General features: G+C 41.3%; 1 pseudogene; it reads right to left on the bottom strand.

The window, feature by feature from the left end:
- Window positions 1-3,581: 3,581 nt before the first annotated feature.
- Window positions 3,582-4,727, bottom strand: LOC102260563 (annotated as a pseudogene).
- Window positions 4,728-21,048: the final 16,321 nt, after the last annotated feature.

Here is a 21,048-nt window from a genome sequence, read left to right as displayed (position 1 = left end):
TGCCGGCCTGGCCAACAGCAGCACCTCCATTTCTCTCCAGGCCTCCACAATCAGCCCCACCTTTCTGACCAGGCCCCATTGATAGGCCCAGAGATGCTGACTGGCATAGAAACTGACCAATCAGAACCAAATCTCGATCAACTGTGAGGAGCCAATGGCTGCCTAGGAGATGGAGCTTTTGATGCTAACTGGCATAGAAACTGACCAATCAGAACCAAATCTCGATCAACTGTGAGGAGCCAATGGCTGCCTAGGAGATGGAGCTTTTGATGCTAACTGGCATAGAAACTGACCAATCAGAACCAAATCTCGATCAACTGTGAGGAGCCAATGGCTGCCTAGGAGATGGAGCTTTTGATGCTAACTGGCATAGAAACTGACCAATCAGAACCAAATCTCGATCAACTGTGAGGAGCCAATGGCTGCCTAGGAGATGGAGCTTTTGATGCTAACTGGCATAGAAACTGACCAATCAGAACCAAATCTCGATCAACTGTGAGGAGCCAATGGCTGCCTAGGAGATGGAGCTTTTGATGCTAACTGGCATAGAAACTGACCAATCAGAACCAAATCTCGATCAACTGTGAGGAGCCAATGGCTGCCTAGGAGATGGAGCTTTTGATGCTAACTGGCATAGAAACTGACCAATCAGAACCAAATCTCGATCAACTGTGAGGAGCCAATGGCTGCCTAGGAGATGGAGCTTTTGATGCTAACTGGCATAGAAACTGACCAATCAGAACCAAATCTCGATCAACTGTGAGGAGCCAATGGCTGCCTAGGAGATGGAGCTTTTGATGCTAACTGGCATAGAAACTGACCAATCAGAACCAAATTGACTGGCAGAGGGGGTGTTCCCTCAGCCCAGCCTGCACCCACTCCAATCAGGAACCCCACGGGGGATTTCCAACTGCCGATTTAGGCCCAGTTAATCCTAAACCAGTGGTTGAACACCCCTCTCACAATCTGGGAACGCTGGCTCCTAACCACTCATTGGCTGGCAGTTGGGGGCGAGATCAGGCCAGCAGGGGAGAGCAGTTAGAGGCGAGATCAGGCCGGCAGGAGAGGGCAGTTGGAGGCAACCAGGCTGGCAGGGGAAGGCAGTTGGAGGTGAAATCAGGATGGCAGGGGCGGGCAGTTGGGGGCTCAATCAGGCCAGCAGGGGAGGGCAGTTAGGGGCAATCAGGCAGAGGCAGTTAGGGGTGAGCAGGCAGACAGGCCGAGGGGTTAGGGGTAATTAGGCAGGCAGGCAGGTGAGTGGTTAGGAGCCAGTGGTTCCAGATTGTGAGAGGGGTGTTCGACCACTGGTTTAGGATTATCTGGGCCTAAATCGGCAGTTGGAAATCCCCCGAGGGGTTCCTGATTCGAGTCGGTGCAGGCTGGGCTGAGGGAACACCCCCTCCGTGCATGAATTTTGTGCACCAGGCCTCTAGTCTTTAAGTAAATAAATTCACTCTTTCCCACACCAGAATATCATTCTCTAGCCATTAAATTATGTTTTTGAAGAATATTTAAAAGTATGGGAAAATGTCCAGGGTATAGTATTTATGATACACAATTAAAAATGTATATACACATTTAGAAAAAATGCTTGAAGAAAATACATAAAAATGTTAAAGTTTTTCTCTGGGTGGTTGAATAACAGATGTTTTTTTTTTTCTCATCTTCCTAATACTTTCCTGTGTTTTCCATATTTTATAAAATAGATATTTATAGTTAGAAAGATAATTATGTTATTAATTAAAATAGACTATTAATATGTTAGAAAGATTATAAGAAAATTCATCAAAATATTAGAAGGCTGTTAGACAAAAGAGCTGTGGTCACACAATAATGATCATTCTTTTACTTATAATTTCTAAAGACTCCTCATAGAAAAAAATTTAAAAATCCAAATGCTTTAATTGCCATACACGGTCCTTCATAATCTAGCCATTGGCTATTTTTCTAGATTTATAACCCAGCCCCTTTGTATCATCCAAGACTTATTGTCTAAAACTTTCTGTGGGATGTATTCTACTCTCTGGTATCACCAACCACTTGAAGGTGCCATACTCCTTTATAAGCCATTTGCCTGGAATCACTGGACTGTAACATTTTTCGGGATAAAAGTCATGTTGCTTTAATAATGGTATTCAATATCCCGAGCACAGTGCTTACTACACAGTAACTCTTCAACATATATTTATTGAATAAATAAATGGTCTTCTTTTACCTACTCCTCTCTCCACTTTCAGTGTAACCAAGTGGTTAGATCCAGGCTTCAGAACCGATGAAGTGGATGAGTCATGTGTGGCTTTCACATGTACTCTATGCATTTCTGTGTGAAAGGGTTACAGAGGAAGTTCACTCATATACTATAATGTAACTTGAAATATAAAGATAAGAAAACATTTTATTAAAAATTTCCCTGAAAGAGAGGACAAGGTTAGCTGTTATTATTAGCCGTTATCATCTTTTAATCCTCTGTTTAAATATCACCTCCTTTCTAAAGCCTTCTCGTATTCCCTTTAGGCTTAGTTGCTTCTCTATCTTTCCAATTTCCATTTTGCTTTTTATATCTCTATATCTATGCATTTCACTGCTTTGCAGTTATTTATTTATGACCGTTTTCCCTACTATGATGTGAAGGAAAGCACAAGGCCTACTAACCCACCTTTATATTGTAAAGGCTTAACTCAAAATACATTCGATAATGACTGACACATATGACTCCTTTCTCAAACAACTCACAGACTGTAAAAGACCTAGGTGAGAAGGTAACATCCTTTATTTAGGCAGCAAAATTCCTCATCTGCTTCCTGTTGTTATTCTAATGCCCCTTCAAGTGAAGCATGCCTGGCCCACTCGTCTGAAATGGCTTCATCCCATCTTTGTTCATCACTCTCTTTTTGCCTTCCTTATTATATTTTCTCCTTAGCACTTATTACCATCTAACATGGCATACACTTTACTTATTTATCTCTTTATTGCTTGTCTCTCTTCACTAGAATGAGCTTCATGAAGAGAGATATGTATCTGTTTTGTTCACGGCTCTATCCCTAGAGCCTAAACAGTCCCTGGCATACTGAAGGTATCCAATTTGATATTTGTTGAATGAATGAATACCATGTACACAATTATAGAGACAGATGGTGGGAACGGTGGAGTGGATTTACTATATAAAACCTAAGCCCTTTCCTTGAGGATTGTTTTGACAACCAATAAGAGGCACTGAATTCAAGGTAATGGTCTGGGAAGAGCTTTGTGTGGTCGTCTTTTTTATTTTTTTTAATTTGAAAAATGAATCTTCCTTCTGACTTTATTTTCAAATACACTTTCTTTTTAAAAAAAACCAATACACTTTCTGTGGGGATGACAAATATCAGTATTAGGAAATCCAATTATACAAAAAATACTACATCTAGTTTGGGTAGATATATTTATTTTTTGGTAACATACATTAGGTGGCACTAATTACACAGTAACTATAAGGTAACTAACATGAAACCACAGCTGCATGAGCCTGGGCCTCTCTGGCTGAGCACATTTTGAAAACTGGTACCTCCAGAGGCACGACAAGGAAACCAGCTCAGGAGTCAAGCCCTGAAGGGGTAGCTCCCCAGAGTCCCTTGCAGCTGACAGATGACAGGCAAGCACGTCAGTTATGAAGTAGTTACAGCCTAACTCACAAAAGTTACCATTTCTCTTTCTAGAAAGAAGCAAGAAGTGAAGGAATTCCTTGAATTAGCGCCTGGTGTATCGGGTGGGAGCTCAGAGGAGGGCTGTTAGAGTGGTGGCAGAGGACCCGGCGGGCCAGATCATTAATAATCATGGTTGGCTTCTAAATACTGGTAGCAAGATGACTTCTGACTTGTAATCTTAGGTAAATTATAGATCAATGAAAAAGGCCAGGAATCATACACTAAGATTAATGAACAGCACTTCAAAATGAACGGCGTGAGGGCTGTGCTTGCAGCAGGCTCACAAAACGAGGCACCCAGATTTCTTCTTCCCACGTCTGGCTCGTAGAGCAGCTCTTGTGGCCATTTCGAAAACCTCCCTCACTCCATCTTTGGTCTTTGCTGAACACTCCACGTACCCCAAAGTGCCAATCCTGTTTGCCATATCTCTGCCTTCTTCCGGTTTTACTGGCTCTTGCTTCGTCTTGGCTAGCTCCCGCCTGTGTGCTCATCATTTCGAAGATCCTTCTTGTTCCCAACCAGGATGATGGGCACATTGGGACAGAAATGCTTGACTTCCGGAGTCCATTTTTCTGGGATGTTTTCTAAACTATCAGGGTTGTCGATGGAGAAACACATCAGGATCACATCCGTGTCCGGGTAGGAGAGGGGTCTCAAGCGATCATAATCCTCCTGCCCGGCTGTGTCCCACAAAGCCAACTCGACCTGCTTTCCATCCACTTCAATGTCTGCCACATTGTTCTCAAACACCATAGGTACATACACCGCTGGGAACTGGTCCTTGCTAAAAACGACAAGCAAGCAAGTCTTGCCACAGGCTCCATCACCAACAAGCACCAATTTCTTCCGGATGGCAGCCATTGCTTACAAATGTGCTGCAAGGCCTGTGGCAGAAGTTCTGCAAAGTGCCTTGAACTTCTCAGATGAAAGGCACTCGGGAGACGCTCCGACTCCAGCCTCTCTTCGCTGATCCGCGTGTCCCAAGCTCGGAGACTAGGGCGGGCGGCTAAGGATCCACGGACTAACGGACTAACGAGAGAACCAGAGAACCAACGGAGGGAGTGCGAGCGAGCAAGTGAGGGTGGGCGGGGAGCGATGGGTGGGCCCCTGTGTGCCTGGCGGGCTCGGCCTGGCCGCGGTCCTTAGTGGTCGTCTTTTATATCGACTGATGTTAAGGTCTATCAGGATCTTAACTGTCCCCAGGAGACAATTAAATGAAGAGAAGGGTGAGCATCCTTTCATTAAATGTAAATACCCCACTAAGAGACCTCCCTCAGCCTTTGGTACAAGGTAACTGAAGGGAGTATCCGCCTGCAAGCCTGTCACACGTGGTAAGAACTGTAAAGGACCCTGCCTCTCACACTACCCACTGGGTGAAGAAGGCTGTGAAGTTGTATCCCACAGATCCTGGCCTTGAACAGTTTATAAAGTCTTAGCTTGAAACATACTCAATGTGGGTCTAAGTAAATACCCGCCTTAGGGTATAGTCTCAACAGAGGCCTTTCTAGAGTATCAGCTTCTTCCATGTAGTTCACCAAGATAAACGGAATGAGACACAGACACCGAGGCAACTAGCTGAGGTAACTTACTGATGACATGGGCAACAGATTAGGAGCAAGAACAGAAGATGAACTTTGTTTTGGAACATTTGCTATTCCCCCTTCTTTTCTCTTGGCAACTGAAGCTAACATGGCCTACTGTTTGCTTAGACCTTCCCTACTTTTAGTGGATAAAACCAGACTGCTTGCTATAAAAGCACACTGGTCATTCTTTTCTCTCTAATGGGGAGACATACCCAGTTTATAAAAAGTGAAGCCAACACATTTTAGAAAAGTTAAAAATAATGTTGGGGAGTGTCTTTCTGGTTAACTTCTCTGAAATTGTTATTGCCCTATCTGAAGACCATTTCTATAGACTCAGGCTCATACAGTTTCTGTAGGACAGTCATTAGCAGGTGTGTTTGTGTGTGTGGTAGTGGTCATGGAGGTAGAGGTTCATATTGAGCTTGTACAACTTGGCTCAAAAACAGTCCCAACTGAGCGTGACAAGTGTTCACTAATGTTCACAAAACCTCAGCTTTGTCTGCTTTTCTATTTATTTTTATTGATTGATTTTAGAGAGGGAGAGAGAAACTTTAATTTGTTGTTCCACTTATTTGTGCGTTCATTGGTTGATCTTTGTATGTGCCCTAGCTGGAAATCAAACTGGCAACCTTGGTGTATAAGGACAATGCTCTAACCAACCGAGCTACCCAGCCAGGGCTCAGCTGTGTATCCCATAAGGTAGAAACAAGTGCACAGTGGTTAATGTAGGATAGCCATGTTGATGATATGTGGGTTCAAATCCTGGCATTGCTATTTTACTATATGTGTGACCTTAATTTTTCAGAAACATTCTCCACAGTTACAAATTTGGTAATAACAGAAAACTAAGATGGGGTTGTTGGGAAGATTAAATGAGAGAATACATGTTAAAACATTTAGTATTGTGCCTATGACACAGAAGCACATGCAATGACTGTTAACTATTATAGTGAGTAATTCCCTCAAGAAAGAGCAACTAACTTTCCTTCTTTCTAGGAACTGAATCTTTTTTGGTGGGAGGGTGGGGTAGAGAAAGGTCCATGGAAGAGGTAGTAGCATCTAATCATTACAACCACTTCAGCAACTTGGAGAATCTGAACATTAAGAGTGTACTGTTTCATATTTTTTTGATTTTTTAAATTATTTTTTTTAATCCTCACCTGAGGATATTTTTCCATTGATTTTTAGAGAAAGTGGAAGAGAGGGAAAGACAAAGAAATACCGATGTGAGAGAAACACATCGATTGGTTGCCTCCTGCATGCGGCCCCGACCAGAGCCCGGGCTGAGGAGGAGCCTGCAACCGAGGTATGTGCCCTTGACCAGAACTGAACCTGGGACCCTTTGGTCAACAGGTCAACGCTCTCTCCACTGAGCCAAACTGGCTAGGGCTTCTTGATTTTATTAATGGAGGAATATAGAAGTAGGAACTGTTCAACAAAAGTGGGGCGTCTTTTCTTAATTCAAACAAACATGTTTCATGCTTAACAGCAACTACAAAAATACAGTTTAAAATTACTGTTGGTAGCAGTAGCTTTCATCATAAGTGGCATTAATCATACATAGTTAAATTTTTAAGCTAAATAGTAGCATTATTCTCAATAAGAATAAACTTCTCCAGAATCACTTTGTTACACATGCACATCCACACTTCCTGTGCCAACTAAGTAATTGACAGTGTGTGACTGGCATCCAGGCATTGACCATGTATTGGAAATGAGTGCAAAGCTTCTTTCTATGAAGTCTCTCTTCGTAAAGAAATTCTTATGCTTCTGAGGTTAATATAGACAAGAACATCCTATTATACCAAGATCATCAAATATGTGAAAGGAAATTGACAAAGAAAAAGACAGCTTTTGTTCTTCACAATACTGGATGCAAATTTGAAAGACTGTTCGCTTTTATGAAGACAGACCTCATTGCTTCCTAATTTCTTCCCAGGAAAACAGACTGGGGATGTAAGGTGTGACTGAATGACTAGTGATACCTAATTATCGCAAGCTGAACACAAGGCCTGTCACTGAGTATTGGGTCAATTCACATTTCTAAATTAATTAGCAGCGCAATGAGAAGAAAACATCAACTGAATATTCTCTTGGTCCACATTTAGTCAAGATCACATGGCATGGCTGAGGATCACTAACAATTAACACCTGAACATTTAGCCTGTAACCTTACTTGACATTATATTTGTACCGTTCTCTGGTTTGGGCCTTTGGGGGAGGAGGTGTGGAATAGCAGAAAATATTAATCCTCTTCTCCTGTAAAACTGTGATGATTTGAGTTGGTATCACCACAGAGAGGCCCTGATGACGTGATGTAACATCTGCCTCCAAAAATTTGTAGTTTCTTGGGGAATATTCTGAGCTTTCTGACACTACTCCATCCTGCCCCCGGGCCCTTGTTGTGGCTATCATTTGAACACACCTTTAAGTGTTGAGCAGAGGGAAAACCCAAAAGTGAGAGGAATCACTTCATGAGAGTTTTTGTATTTTTCAGAGACCACAACATGCATAATTTTTGGTGCAGCTGCTTCTACTTTCTAAATCTCTCACATTTGTCTGGGAAGTACTGGCATCATCCATCTCTCTGTGCTAAGATAAGGAAGCTCCCTGGGCAAAAAGCGAAAATATATTCCACTGTTTGCTGTGTGACAAAATGGTCTGTTTAGTTTGGGTTTTCAAGTAGTTCATGGCCATGCCATGATTTTTGTATTTTTTAAATTAACGGACTAATTTTTAGAGCAGTTTCAGTTTTACAGAAAAAATGTATCAGAAAGTACAAAGTGCCCATATACTCCCTCACCCTGCCCTCAGTTTTCCCTAATATTCCATTAATGTAATACATTTGTTATCATTGGGGAACCAATATTGATACGTTACTATTAACTAAAGTTCATAGTCTACGTGAAACTTCACCCTCTGCATTATACATTCAATGGGTCTGACAAATGTATGATGACATGTATCCACCATTAGAGTATAGTACGGAATAATTTCCCTGCCTTACACATCTCCTGGGCTCTACCCTTTCACTCTCCCCTGAAGCCCTGGCAACCAGTGATTTTTTTGTACTGTTTCCATAGTTTGCCTTTTCTAGAACATCATGGAGTTGGAATCATACATTATGCAGCCTTTTCAGATTGTCTTCTTTCACTTAGCCATATGCTTTCAAGGTACTGCCATGTCTTTTCATGGTTTGATCGCTCATTTCTTTTCATCGCTAAATAATATTCTATTGTCTGGATGTATCCCAGCTTGTTTATCTATTCATCTACTGAAGGACATCTTGGTTGCTTCCAAGTTTGGGCAATTATGAATAAAGCAGCTATAAATATTTGCGTACAGGATTTTGTATGGACCTGTTTTCTATTCAGTCGAGTACATACAAGGGGCATAATTACTGTTTTATAGGGTATGTTTAGTTTTGTAAGAAACTGCCAAACTGTCTTCTAAAGTGGCTATCCCATTTTTCATTCCCATCAGCAATGAATGAGAGTTCCTGTTATTTCTTGCTTTTTTCTTGCTTGTCTCTCCAATCAAATGGTTTTTACTGTTGAAGAGGTCACTGAGCTACATGAATTCTAAAAAAAAAAAATATGTAGGAAACATCTGAAAAATCAAGCAACTAAAATAGCAAAAAATCTTTCCGTGTAGAGCACCCATATCTCTGAGGTTCTAAGCTGCAGTGTTAACCTGTGCTCCGTGTCTCCAATACTCTTTGTCACTGCAGCCAGACCCCCATCTTGGCCAACATCAGAGCCCTTTTTATTCCAACCTTATGTTTGATCTTCCAGCATCTGTTCTAACTCTTTGTGCACTTGGCAGCCAGACTGAGCTTTTCAAAATGCAAATCCTGACCTAAACACTCCTAGGAGACAGTACAAATCCTTAATACAATCTCTGAGGCCATGCATGTACTGACAGATACCCATCTCTCCCAATCCATCTCTGATCATTTTCTTGTCTGCTCAGTTCTACTGGTTGCTCCCCGGTTCCATGAGAGTGTGAATTACTAATCCACCACAGGGCCTAAGCACATGCCGTTCCTTCAAGTCAGAAGGTGTCTTCTCTCCCACCTCATCTTCACCTACTGAAATCATATTCATTCTTCAGGTCTCCTCTGAACTGACCTTTTCTCAGGAGACCTTCCTTGGCAGTCTACTCACATTGGGCCCTGAAGTTAGTGGCTTCCCAATACCCAAAACCTCTTCATAGAATCTCCCATAAGTGTTATTTCATAGTTAGCTGCTTGATATTTATCTCCTCTAGACAGTATATTTCATGAGGGGAGGATTGCATACATTTTACTGACTGCTTTACTCTCAGAAGCTATAATAGTGATTGGGCATGGCAGGGAATCTATGAATACTTATTTGGGGAATGGATAGATAATAACAAACACATAAAGATAATAACTCCAGATAGAAATTGCCATGAATTAAAAATATATTTATCAATGCACTGCTGACAAAAGAAATTTCTATTATCCAGAAAAATTGCTATTTCTTTTAATAACTCCGGAAAGCTGATAAAGTCCTTTGTCATGCACACTTAGGCATATATACAAGGTTCTTCATGACTTCCCTTCTGCCTACTTCTCCTGCCTCATCACCTGCTGCTTCTCCCTTGTATGCGATGCTCTAGCAATGCTGGACTGAACTGTTTGCTATTTCCCAGAAGCACCGTGTTGTTTTATGGCCCTGTGACATTGCTCAGTCATTTTCTCCTGTTTGGAAGATTCACATTGCCTGGCAAACCACCTGTGATTCTTAAAAAATAAATTCAACTACAGTTTACATTCAGTGCTATTCTGTAATAGTCTTAGAGCATAGTAGTTAGACAATCATGTACTTTACAGAGTGCCCCCCCCTGATAGTCAAGTACCCATCTGGCACCATACAAAGTTATGATAATATTATTGACTATATTTGCTAGGCTGTAATTTAAGTCTCTCTGACTATTCTATAGCTACCAATCTCTACTTCTTAATCCCTTAACCTTTTTCACCCAGCCCCCTCAACCCTTCACCTGACAGGGGACCCTGTCAACTGTCAGTCTGTTCTCTGTATCTATGAGTCTGTTTCTTTTTGTTTGTTTATTTTGATACAACTCAGGGGCTCCCTTCTCCAGGAAGATTTCCATAAACACCTGGCACAGCCCAGTGGACCTCTGGTGCTCAATATCAGTCTGTATAGTCCTATATCAGGCTAAAATATGCAACAAATATTTAATGAAGGAGACTCAATATTGCTTACAAAGTTACACTATTATGGGAATATTTCCATTTGCCTTCCTAGCTCCCCTTGAGACTGGGAGTGACATCAATGATGAGACTATTTGTCTTGTTCGCTCTCTATCCCCAGTGCCTGGCAGGGAACAGCCACCTGACCTAAGTTTACTGAAATCAACTGAATGATCAATACAAAAGTAGTAAGCAGGGTCAGATTTCCTTAAGAGCAGTTCATTGAAACAATCACAGCATCCTTTTTGATCATCCTAGATAACCTGAGCGCTAACAAAAGTATATAAATTTGCAGACTAACTCTACAGCTGTCAGAATTTATTTCTTCTACCCGTGGTCGGCAAACTGCGGCTCGCGAGCCGCATGCGGCTTTTTGGCCCCTTGAGTGTGGCTCTTCCTAAGCCTTAGGAGTACCTAATTAAGTTAATAACAATGTGCCTACCTATATAGTTTAAGTTTAAAAAATTTGGCTCTCAAAATAAATTTCAATCGTCGTACTGTTGATATTTGGCTCTGTTGACTAATGAGTTTGCCGACCACTGTTCTAGACGATAAAATGAGCAATTGTGTCCCAGCTATAGTCTAAAAGCTGACCTAGGACCATCAAATTAAGGCCCCCATCATTAGCGACACCTCTTAAAAATTAGACCAAAAGTAAGATGTATCCAGGTTCTCTTGGATCACACTCCAGGTCTTTCTCCGCTGAGACAATAATTATTCATCCTTTTCCGCTTTGAAATATCCCTGCCTACAAACAGGAGCACTCCCTCCTCTGAGCCCAAACACTGGACATGTCTCCATCACTCCCTTCCCTTTTGCATTAAAACCGCTTGTTGAAATGTATGTCTCATGTTTCATTGCAAGATCACCGAAGGCAGGACTCTAGAGAGTATTATGCTAAGTGAAATAAATCAGTCAGAGAAAGACAAGTATCATATATCTCACTTATATGTGGAATCTAATGAACAAAACCAAATAGATTCAGAGTCATGGAACCATGCAACAGACAGGATTCTCAGAGGGAAGGCGGGGGGAGGGAAGAGATCAACCAAAAAACTTATATGCATATATGCATAACCCATGGACACAGACAATAGAGGGGTGAAGGCCTAGAGAAGGGATGGAAATAGAAGGATAAGGGGGGGTGATGGCATCAATGAGGATAAAAGGGGACATCTGTAATACTTTAAATAATAGAGATTTTTAAAAAATTAAACAAAAAATCTCTAAATTCCAAGAATCTAATCCAGTGGCTAGCTCACAAACACATCAATCAATGTTTTCTGAATGAATGAAGCAATAATCCTATGTACAATGGGATCAAATAGAGTGTAGTGTTATGAATAGGTATAATAAATACATAAAAACAAGAAATCAACAACATTTTCAAAATACAATATAATCCCCAACATTGGCTCTGGGGAAATAACTGACATTTACTGAATGTCTACTATGTACTGAATGCTGTGCTGGGTTTTAAGCACTTTGTCAATGTCACTGTGTTTTATTTTTATAATAACCTGTCAATGTAAATAAAATCACCTTAGTTTTTAGATGCAGAAACTCAAATTCAGAGAACAGATTTGTAAATTTAAGAAATGTCTGACACCAAAATTCCTTTTCCTGCTGTTGAGACTATTATTTAAAGGGAAATTATTCAGAGAGTGAAAGATGAAAGGACCTCTGATTAAGGGCCGGCAGGAATCCTCCCCATGCAAACTGTGTGGGCCTCGGAAAACAAAGTCTCATTTCATCCCCTTCACTGTTCCTGCCTGTCTCTCTGTGTCTAAGCAGATAGAACTCACTCTGCCCTAGAGACCCTGGAAGGTCTGTCCTGGCTATAGTTTTCCCACACTGGGTGGCATCAGCAGATGCCTTAAATTAAGATCTTTATTAAAGATCCTTTTAAAGCTGTGATTACTTAAGGGCATTTTCTTTTCCCCCTGAATTTCCTTAACACTTTTATTTTAGTACTAGTGCCCCAGTGCACGGATTCGTGTACATTGAAGGTAAATTAATTAGAAGGTGGCGGGCAGGTGAAACGAGCCTGACACAACCTGGAGCCAACCTCCCATGGTCCTTCCCCAGCCAGCCACACCTGGGGCAGAGCCAGGGCTTGAAGGGCCTCTGCCGAATGATCAGGGGTCCCTCTGGCAGGTGGGATCCCTCGGCCTGGCCTGCAGAGATCATGCCGAAACTGGCTCTCTGACATCCCCCGAGGAGTCCTGGAGTGCAAGAGGGCACTCTGCAAAGTGGATGTCGTACAGGGTGTGGAACGCAAATGCAAGTGTGCAGTAAACCAGATTTGGGCCGACAGTGCCCCAGCAATAACATAACCCACAGCCGAAGGTGGAATCGTGTGGCCTCATGAGAAATCAGGCTCCCTCCTTTCTGGTTTTGGGGTGTATCACCCGAGAACCACTGCTGTCAAGTCACTGCAGCTCAGCAGCTCCTGTCTTGAGCATCTGCCCCATGGTGGTCAGTGCACATCATAGTCACTGGTCAGACAGAGGGAGGGACACTTAGCATGTTAGCCTTTTATATATATGCTAGAGGCCCAGTGCACAAAAATTTGTGCACTCAGGGGGGGTCCCTTAGCCCGGGCTGTGCCCTCTCGCAGTCTGGGACCCCTCGGGGGATGACCACCTGGCAGTCAGATATCCTCTGGCAACCCGGGAGCCCTCGGGGATGTCCACTTGCCAGCGGGGAGCAGGCCTAAGCTGCAGTTGGACATCCTTAGCACTGCTGAGGAGGCGGGAGAGGCTCCCACCACCACCGCTGTACTGGCAGCCGTCAGCCTGGCTTGTGGCTGAGCAGAGCTCCCCCTGTGGAAGCACACTGACTCCCAGGGGGCAGCTCCTACATTGAGCATCTGCCCCCTGGTGGTCAGTGTGTGTCATAGTGACCAGTCATTCCCAGTCTCTCTGCTGTTAGGGTCAATTTGCATATTACCCTTTTATTTATTATATAGGATAGAGGCCTGGTGCATGGATGGGGGCTGGCAGTTTGCCCTGTAGGGTGTCCCAGATCAAGGTGGGGGTCCTGCTGTGGTGCCTGGCCAGCCTGGGTGAGGGGCTGAGGGCCATTTTCAGACTGGCCACACACCCTTCAGGGTGGGGGGTCCCCACTGTGCCTGGCCACCAGCCTGGGTGAGGGTTTGATGGCTGTTTGCAGGTTGGCCAAGCCCCCCAGCGGGGACCCTCACCCCATGAGGGTGTGGCCATCCTGGGTGAGGGGCTGATGGCTGTTTGCAGGCTGGCCATGGTCCCCAGCTACCCAAGCTCCCAGTGGAGGCTGGCTGAAAGCAGGTATCTGGGATTTATTTATCTTCTATAATTGAAACTTTGTTGCCTTGAGCAGAGGCCACAGCTGGCCAGGGCAGGCGGGAAGCTTGGCTTCCTCCATTGTCGGGGCAACCAAGCCTCCCGCTTGTTCCACCTCTGTGGCTGCCGGCCGCCATCTTGGTTGGGTTAATTTGCATATAGTCGCTCTGATTGGCTGGTGGGCATGGCTTGGGCATAGCAGAGGTGCGGTCAATTTGCATGTTTCTCTTTTATTAGATTAGATAGATAACTTCTCAGTCCTGCCAAGTAGATTTCATAGGAATAGCTCAATACAACTATTTAGCAATAATGGACATAAGGGCAGATAAAACTTTTTTAGTTTCTATAGGGTCAATCAATACTTTGCATATAGTATGTCATTTCTCTGGGTGTTTATACATTATTTTCCTTATTATATTGTGAGCTTTTTGAACCATATGCTGCTTAACTGTGCATCCCCAGCATTGAGAATAATATCTTAAACATAACAGCTGTAAATTAAAGTCTGCCATTGAATAATTAAAACATAAAAATCATTCTCCCATCTGTTCATGAAGGTTCTGGAAAGCCTGACAAAAATATACACTCCGAGCCCTGGCCAGTGGCTTTAGCATCGTTCTGTGCACTGAAAGGTCACCAGCTGGATTCCAGGTGAGGACACATACCCAGGTGGAGGGTTCTATCCATCCCTGGTTGAGATGCATATGGAGGCAGCCGACTAATGTTTCTCTCCCTCTCTCTCTCCCTTCCTGAAATATGTATATTTATTTTGAGATGAGGAATGATTTTTCCCAGCTTAAATATACATGTTTAAATTCAGTAAAAAAAAATACCTTCTTCAGACCATGCATTGTGAGGGCTGGAACACAGGTATTCTGAATCCTCTCTGTTTGCAGTTTAAGCATCTTGGGAGCTAGAATTGTCTTGATATGACAGACTTTCAGAGCCCAGCAAATTTCTGACGGTGAGGTTTTCACTTTTCAGAGAAAATGAACAATGTTGCCATTTATGCTATGATAGTTTTAGACACATTAACAAGTGAAAATTGAAAAGCTGGAAATAGCAAAGCTTTTGTGGTTAGATATTAAGATTTCCGGGAGTTGACCCCACAGGACCGCAGATGTTCTGTCTGCTTGTCTGTATTACATAATGGCAGAGAAACTTCTCAGGAACCTGAGTGGATTTTAATCTTGCAAATGTGTATGGTTCTGGGGGAGCTCCAGGGAATCAATAAGCTTTAGAGAAGGCAATTGGTTTCCAGGAGAATAAAATGCAGTAGCAAAAGTGAGAGGAGAAGAGTGCCTGTGACTAATCCCACTCTTACCTTAGAGCTCTCCTGCACATTCCTTTGTTTGTTCTTTTCTCCTACAAGCAGGGTCCTCAAATAGGGTTTGCATATATTATTTCTGATTCCTTAAATTGACTAAGCTTGCTGGTTGTTTGCTTCTGTGGCACCCTCTGGGCTCTCTTTTGAAATACACAAGCCACTTGTTAACGTCTGTTGTTTTTTTTTCAACAGACCTCAACTGGACCTTAACTTTTCAGCAGGGCAGGGCCCACATGAGCCTCACTCACTGCTATTTCCAGCACTTCCTCTACACCCCCTGTGCACCCTGTCAGTGGTGTCTCCGCTGCCTGCTCCCTCTGCAGTCGTGAGAAGGTGGGTGAGCCCTGTTTCCAACGAATGCTGTGAGGGCCACTGGGAATATACAAGATGAATTCAGGCACGTACTGATGTATGTTTTTATTTCAATAGTTGTGTTTTTATGGTTAACCAGTATTTATTAAAATTCTCTGTTCTTCCATTTTATAGATTTAAAGCAAATTCGCCTTCAAAAATAAACTTATTTCAGTCTGGAAGTGTTTTTAATTCAGAAACAATAAAGGAATAATATAGGTAGTGCATGGATATGAAAAAATATTTCTGCTATATGATATAATCATAGCTGACACTTAAGAAACACGAGTTTACGGCATCAGTTGACCCAAGCTTCTATTTTACAATTTCCTTTGTGAAATACAAGGCTCCAGGTGTGGCACATCATCAACATTGAACCTGTTTTTAATTTGAGAATATTTAGATAAATTTTTCTGTCACAGATGTTAGAAAATTAAAAGTTTTTTGTGTTATTTGTCTATATAATACAATACCTGGTACAGGAGGTGCTAAATAAAGGCAGCCAATTTTGCATGTTTAGAGAGAAATGGATTTCAGTTTTGAAATCAACAGTGTTTGGTATCCACATGACTGAGCTGGGTGACCAAAGGAGAAACATCATAGATGGACTGTAGGTTGACTAAATGAATATTTAGATAGTAATGTTAAAATAAATTGTAAAAACTGCTCATAAACTGGTCTCATATTACTGAGATTCTACATTTGATATGCACATTCAAAACAAACCTATTTTAAACTAGCACTGCTTTTATAACACACGTTATTCACTCTAAATGAAATCATTTCATTATATAACTCTGAGAAATATATTAAATTTAGTTTTTAGTTTTTTTTTAACGTTGATACTCACCACATTCTCACCCTTGTCTCGTGGGCTTTTTATTCATTTGCCCAAAGATAACTGTTACTTTAACAGTGAAATGAAATCTCTCAGCTTCCCAGGCACTCTGTGGTCAGTAAACAGTCTAAAAAATGTAGTTTGGCCAGTATTCCATTTTGCCGAAAAATGACATAAAATGAGTTCTCAGGGTAAACATTTCCCATGCCCATTACCTTGTTAGTTTGGTTTCATAGTAAAACTTCTGTTTTGTTTCATGTCACTTCGCACCTGTCTCTATTCATGTCCGCCGCTTTATCTCCACACAGCAGTCTGTACTAAGAGCCTAGCCTGGGATAAGCTTAGTTCCCTGGACCCTGAGCCAAGGAGAACCTGGAAGTAGACTGGGGCCTCCTTCCCTTTGACATGTAAGCAGAGTCTGAAATGTGTCTGCTGCTCCCTCACCTGGGCATGTAGACAGCTCCCGCACGTGCAGGAGAACATTGAGCTATAGTTTCCCGCTTGCATGGACACCAGTCTCCATGGGCTTCTGCCCTCCCACCAGTATATAACTAGAAAACAATGCATCACCTCTTCACCCTACTCTCAACTCTGCAAAGTCATAAAACTGCCAGACTGTCCAGGTGACAATGAATACCGTTCTCCATACTACTAACGCCCAATGCTCATGTGCAGCCAAGTCTCCCTCACAGGCATGAAGGGGGTGTACTTGTCAAATGGTTTGATAACCAAATTCAAAAGACACAATTATTAACTATTATTTGTATGGCCAGAGGAACCGGATGGCCTAGTTTTTCTGTGATATTTCCCTTTATGCCTGTTCTCCCAGAATAACAACACTCTTGAGCACTCTCAAAGTTGTCCTGATTTAGACAATCAATTGTGGTTACTCTATTCGTCCTTAGAAAAATCTATTTACTCTCTTAGCCTCAATCAAAGGCACTGAACACCACGATTTCTAAAGATCCTTCTAGTTCTAATGTTCTATGAGCAATAAGGCCAACCTCAGGGGCACAGAAAAAGAATTAATAAAAACACATAACTTTTCTGAAATCTGTGCATCCTCAGTAATAATATGAAATTTTCTTTGTTAGGTTTGGACTCATAGACTAACTTTTCCAGTGTCTTCTTATTTTCATGTACAAACTGATGTTATGCGTACCCAACCTTAAGCAGGTAAAGAAAGATAAGGTGTCATGGCCCTGGAGGTTTACTTTCTCTCTTTTGCTCAGTACCTCTTGCAAGAAGCCAGGTGTACAGGACACCTCGCTCAAAGACAGCACAGGCTGGTGCCAGCAGCTGGATGCTGGAGGCCCACTTTCTAACAAGGCTATTTCATCAACCAAGAAAACTCTGTTATTATGTAGGGAAGTTGATGTTCCCTGTTTTCCTTTCCAACTTTCTGACACATATGTGAGTATGAACAGGTCGGGGTTCTGTCTCGTTAGCATTTTTCATGGTGCCTACAGCTAGCGCACTCAGGCATGTTGCTCTGCAGGACAAGAATGAATAGGGAAACTATACTTCGCTGATTCTCTATTGTTAAGCAATATGAAACATTATGACAAATTAGAGTGCTGCTTTCATAGTATCAGTAGCCATTTCAACAGGGATGCAAAATTATGTAACATCAATATACTGAGAATGAGGCGGCACAATTTAGCAAGAGTACTGAAAGCCTCTGGCCCCCGTCCCAATGCTCCCATGGTGCAGCTGTGCATTCTTGTCACTAAGTCTCTAAACCTGTCTTTTTTTCCATTACAATATTATATATTAGTTTCAGGTGTATAGCACAATGGTTATACATTTATATAACTTACCAAGTGGTCCCCTGATAATTCTAATACCCACCTGGCACCATACAAACTTATTACAATATTAGTGGCCCAATGCATGAATTCGTGCACATTGAAAGAAAATTAATTAGAAGAAATATTTTAATATCGCTATTTGCCCTTTCTATATAATAGAGGTGTCAACCAAATTCCCGATCAACCATGACAGATGGAAACACACATGTGTGATTGGCACCAGGGAGAGCTTTATATGTATCATGCATGCACGAGTCAACTTAGCCTTTTATAGATATAGAATAAACTTGCTTAATTAGACCTGCTTTCTGATATAGCTAAACTTTTTCTAGCCCAGTGAAGCACCCCAACTTCTCTTTCAGGTAATGTCAGCAACACAGCAGTAAATATCAGCACAAAGCACATTATTATTGTACATCATGCAGGGAGAACAAAAGGTAAAATATTTCACTACAGCAGTATTTGATTATATTCTGTGCAGTGAGAAAGCCTCAAGTCATTTTTAAGGTCCATCATTTCTTACTTCTTTTCAGTCAGATCAAATTTCTAAGCTTTCTAAATCTCCATTTTCTGGATAATGAAAATAAATTAGGATTCCACCAAATCTCCTATCTACCTACTCCAGGACTTCTGTGAGGATCAAAAGAGATGAGGCATGGGAAAATGCTTCACAGACATCTGGTTACAGTGTGAAATGTTTCCACCTGGCTATAAAGCAAGTCGTGTTTCTGGGCTGAAGAAACTGCAAGGAGGCTAGTTGCTAGGGAGAGGAAGCCCGGTGTTGCTATGTGACATCATTACCCGGATGGAGGGAAGGACACTTAGCATATTAGCCTTTTATATATATTATTGACTATATTCCCTATAATGTACTTTACATCCCCATGACTATTTTGTAACTACCAATCTGTACTTCTTATTCCCTTCATCTGTTTCACCCATTCCCCCATCCCCTTCTCCACTGGAGACTGTTAAAATGTTCTCTGTACCTATGAGTCTGTTTTTGTTTTGTTTGTTTATTCATTCTGTTCTTTAGATCCAACATATAGGTAAAATCATATGATATTTGTCCTCTGTCTGACTTATTTCACTTAGCATAATGCCCTCTAGGTCCAACCACATTGTCACAAATGGTAATATTTCATTCTTCTTATGGCTAATATTCCATTGTATATATGTATCAACACTTCTTTATCCAATAACCTTTAATATAACATAAATATATATATTTTTTAATTGTTGGCAGTATTACAGATGTCCCCCATTTCTCTCCCTTTACCCCTCTATGCTCAGGCCCCTTCTGTCCCCCCTCCTCCCAGGCCTCCACCTACTAGTATTAATGGGCACTTGGGTTGTGTTCATAGCTTGGCTATTATAAGTAACACTGCAATGAACACAGGGGTACATATATCTTTTTTAATTAGTGATTTTCATTTCTTTGGATTAAATACCCAGAAATGGAATTGCTGGGTCATAAGGTAGTTCTATGTTCATTTATTTTTTTGAGGAAGCTCTATACTATTTTCCATTGTGGCTGCACCAATTTGAAAAACTCGCCAACAGTGCACAAGGGTTCCTTTTTCTCCACATCCTCACCAACACTTGCTGTTTATTGATTTAGTGATAATAGCCAGTCTGCCAGGTATGACGTGTTATCTTATGGTTTTAGTTTTTATTTCTCTGATGGTTAGTGACATTGAATGTCTTTTCATATGTCTATTGGCCATCAGTATGTCCTCTTTGGAGAAGTGTCTATTCAGTTCCTCTGCCCATTTTTTAAATTGGATTGTTTGTTTTCTTGATGTGAATTATTTATAGATATTAACCCCTTATCAGATGAATCATTGGTGAATATCCTCTCCCAATTGATAGGTTATTTTTTTTTGTTTGTTTGTTTTGTTAATGGTTTCCTTTACTGTGCAAAAACTTTTTAGTTTGATGCAGTTCCAATTGTTTATTTTTCATTTTGTCTCCCTTGTTGAGGAGATACATATATTAAAAAAATTACTAAAAGCAATGTCAAAGTTTACTGTTTTCTTCATAGTTTCAGGTCTTGCAATCAAGTCTTTGGTCCATTTTGAGTTTATTCTTACATACCATGTAAGAAGGTGGTCTGGCATTTTTTCATATGTATCTATCCAGTTTTCCCCAAATCAGTTTCTTTATCTAAGGAATAAATGCATTGGATCGATCAAACTAAATTCTAGACCATTAACCTATCTCAATAATTTGATTATGGAATTCAGGATAAAAGAAGGTGACCATTAGAGGAACAGAGAGTTTTAATCCCAGGTATAACGAAAATATTTCATGTCTTCAGAGAGAATAGCAAATGCCCAGAAAGTGTGGCTCCTTATGCCCAGACACAGATTTTGTTGTCAGGGTTAAAAATGTTACAGTGATAAAAGTGGAAATCATAGTTACAAGATTTTTGAGAAACGCGTATAAAAATGGACAAACTAGAATGAAAAAAAAATTGGGAAGCTTTATCTGGTGAAAATAGATCTTTAAAAATTCAAAGTTTACTGCTTGTATTTTCTTCATAGTTTCAGGTCTTACAATTAAGTCTTTAATCCATTTTGAGTTTATTCTTGTATACTGTGTAAGAAAGTGGTCTAGTCTTTTTTTCATATATATCTGTCCAGTTTTCCCCAAAAGTCATTTACAGAGTGACTGTGTCACTTTTGAAGATTACTGGCCAGTGATTTTGTAGACTATCACTCCATTGGGGTTTGTCTGTATTCCTTCCTGATTAAACTTAGATTATGTATTTTTGGTAAGAATACTACAGATGTTATTTTGAGCCCTTTCAGAGTATCATAACCAGAGGCACATGATACTGATATGCCCCATTACCAATGATGTTCATTTTGATCACTTGGTTAGGGTA

Source organism: Myotis brandtii, unplaced genomic scaffold (assembly GCF_000412655.1).
Source record: "Myotis brandtii unplaced genomic scaffold, ASM41265v1 scaffold594, whole genome shotgun sequence".
Lineage (NCBI taxonomy): Eukaryota > Metazoa > Chordata > Mammalia > Chiroptera > Vespertilionidae > Myotis > Myotis brandtii.
Note: the sequence above shows the minus strand (reverse complement) of the source record. Positions and strands in the feature narration are given on the sequence as shown.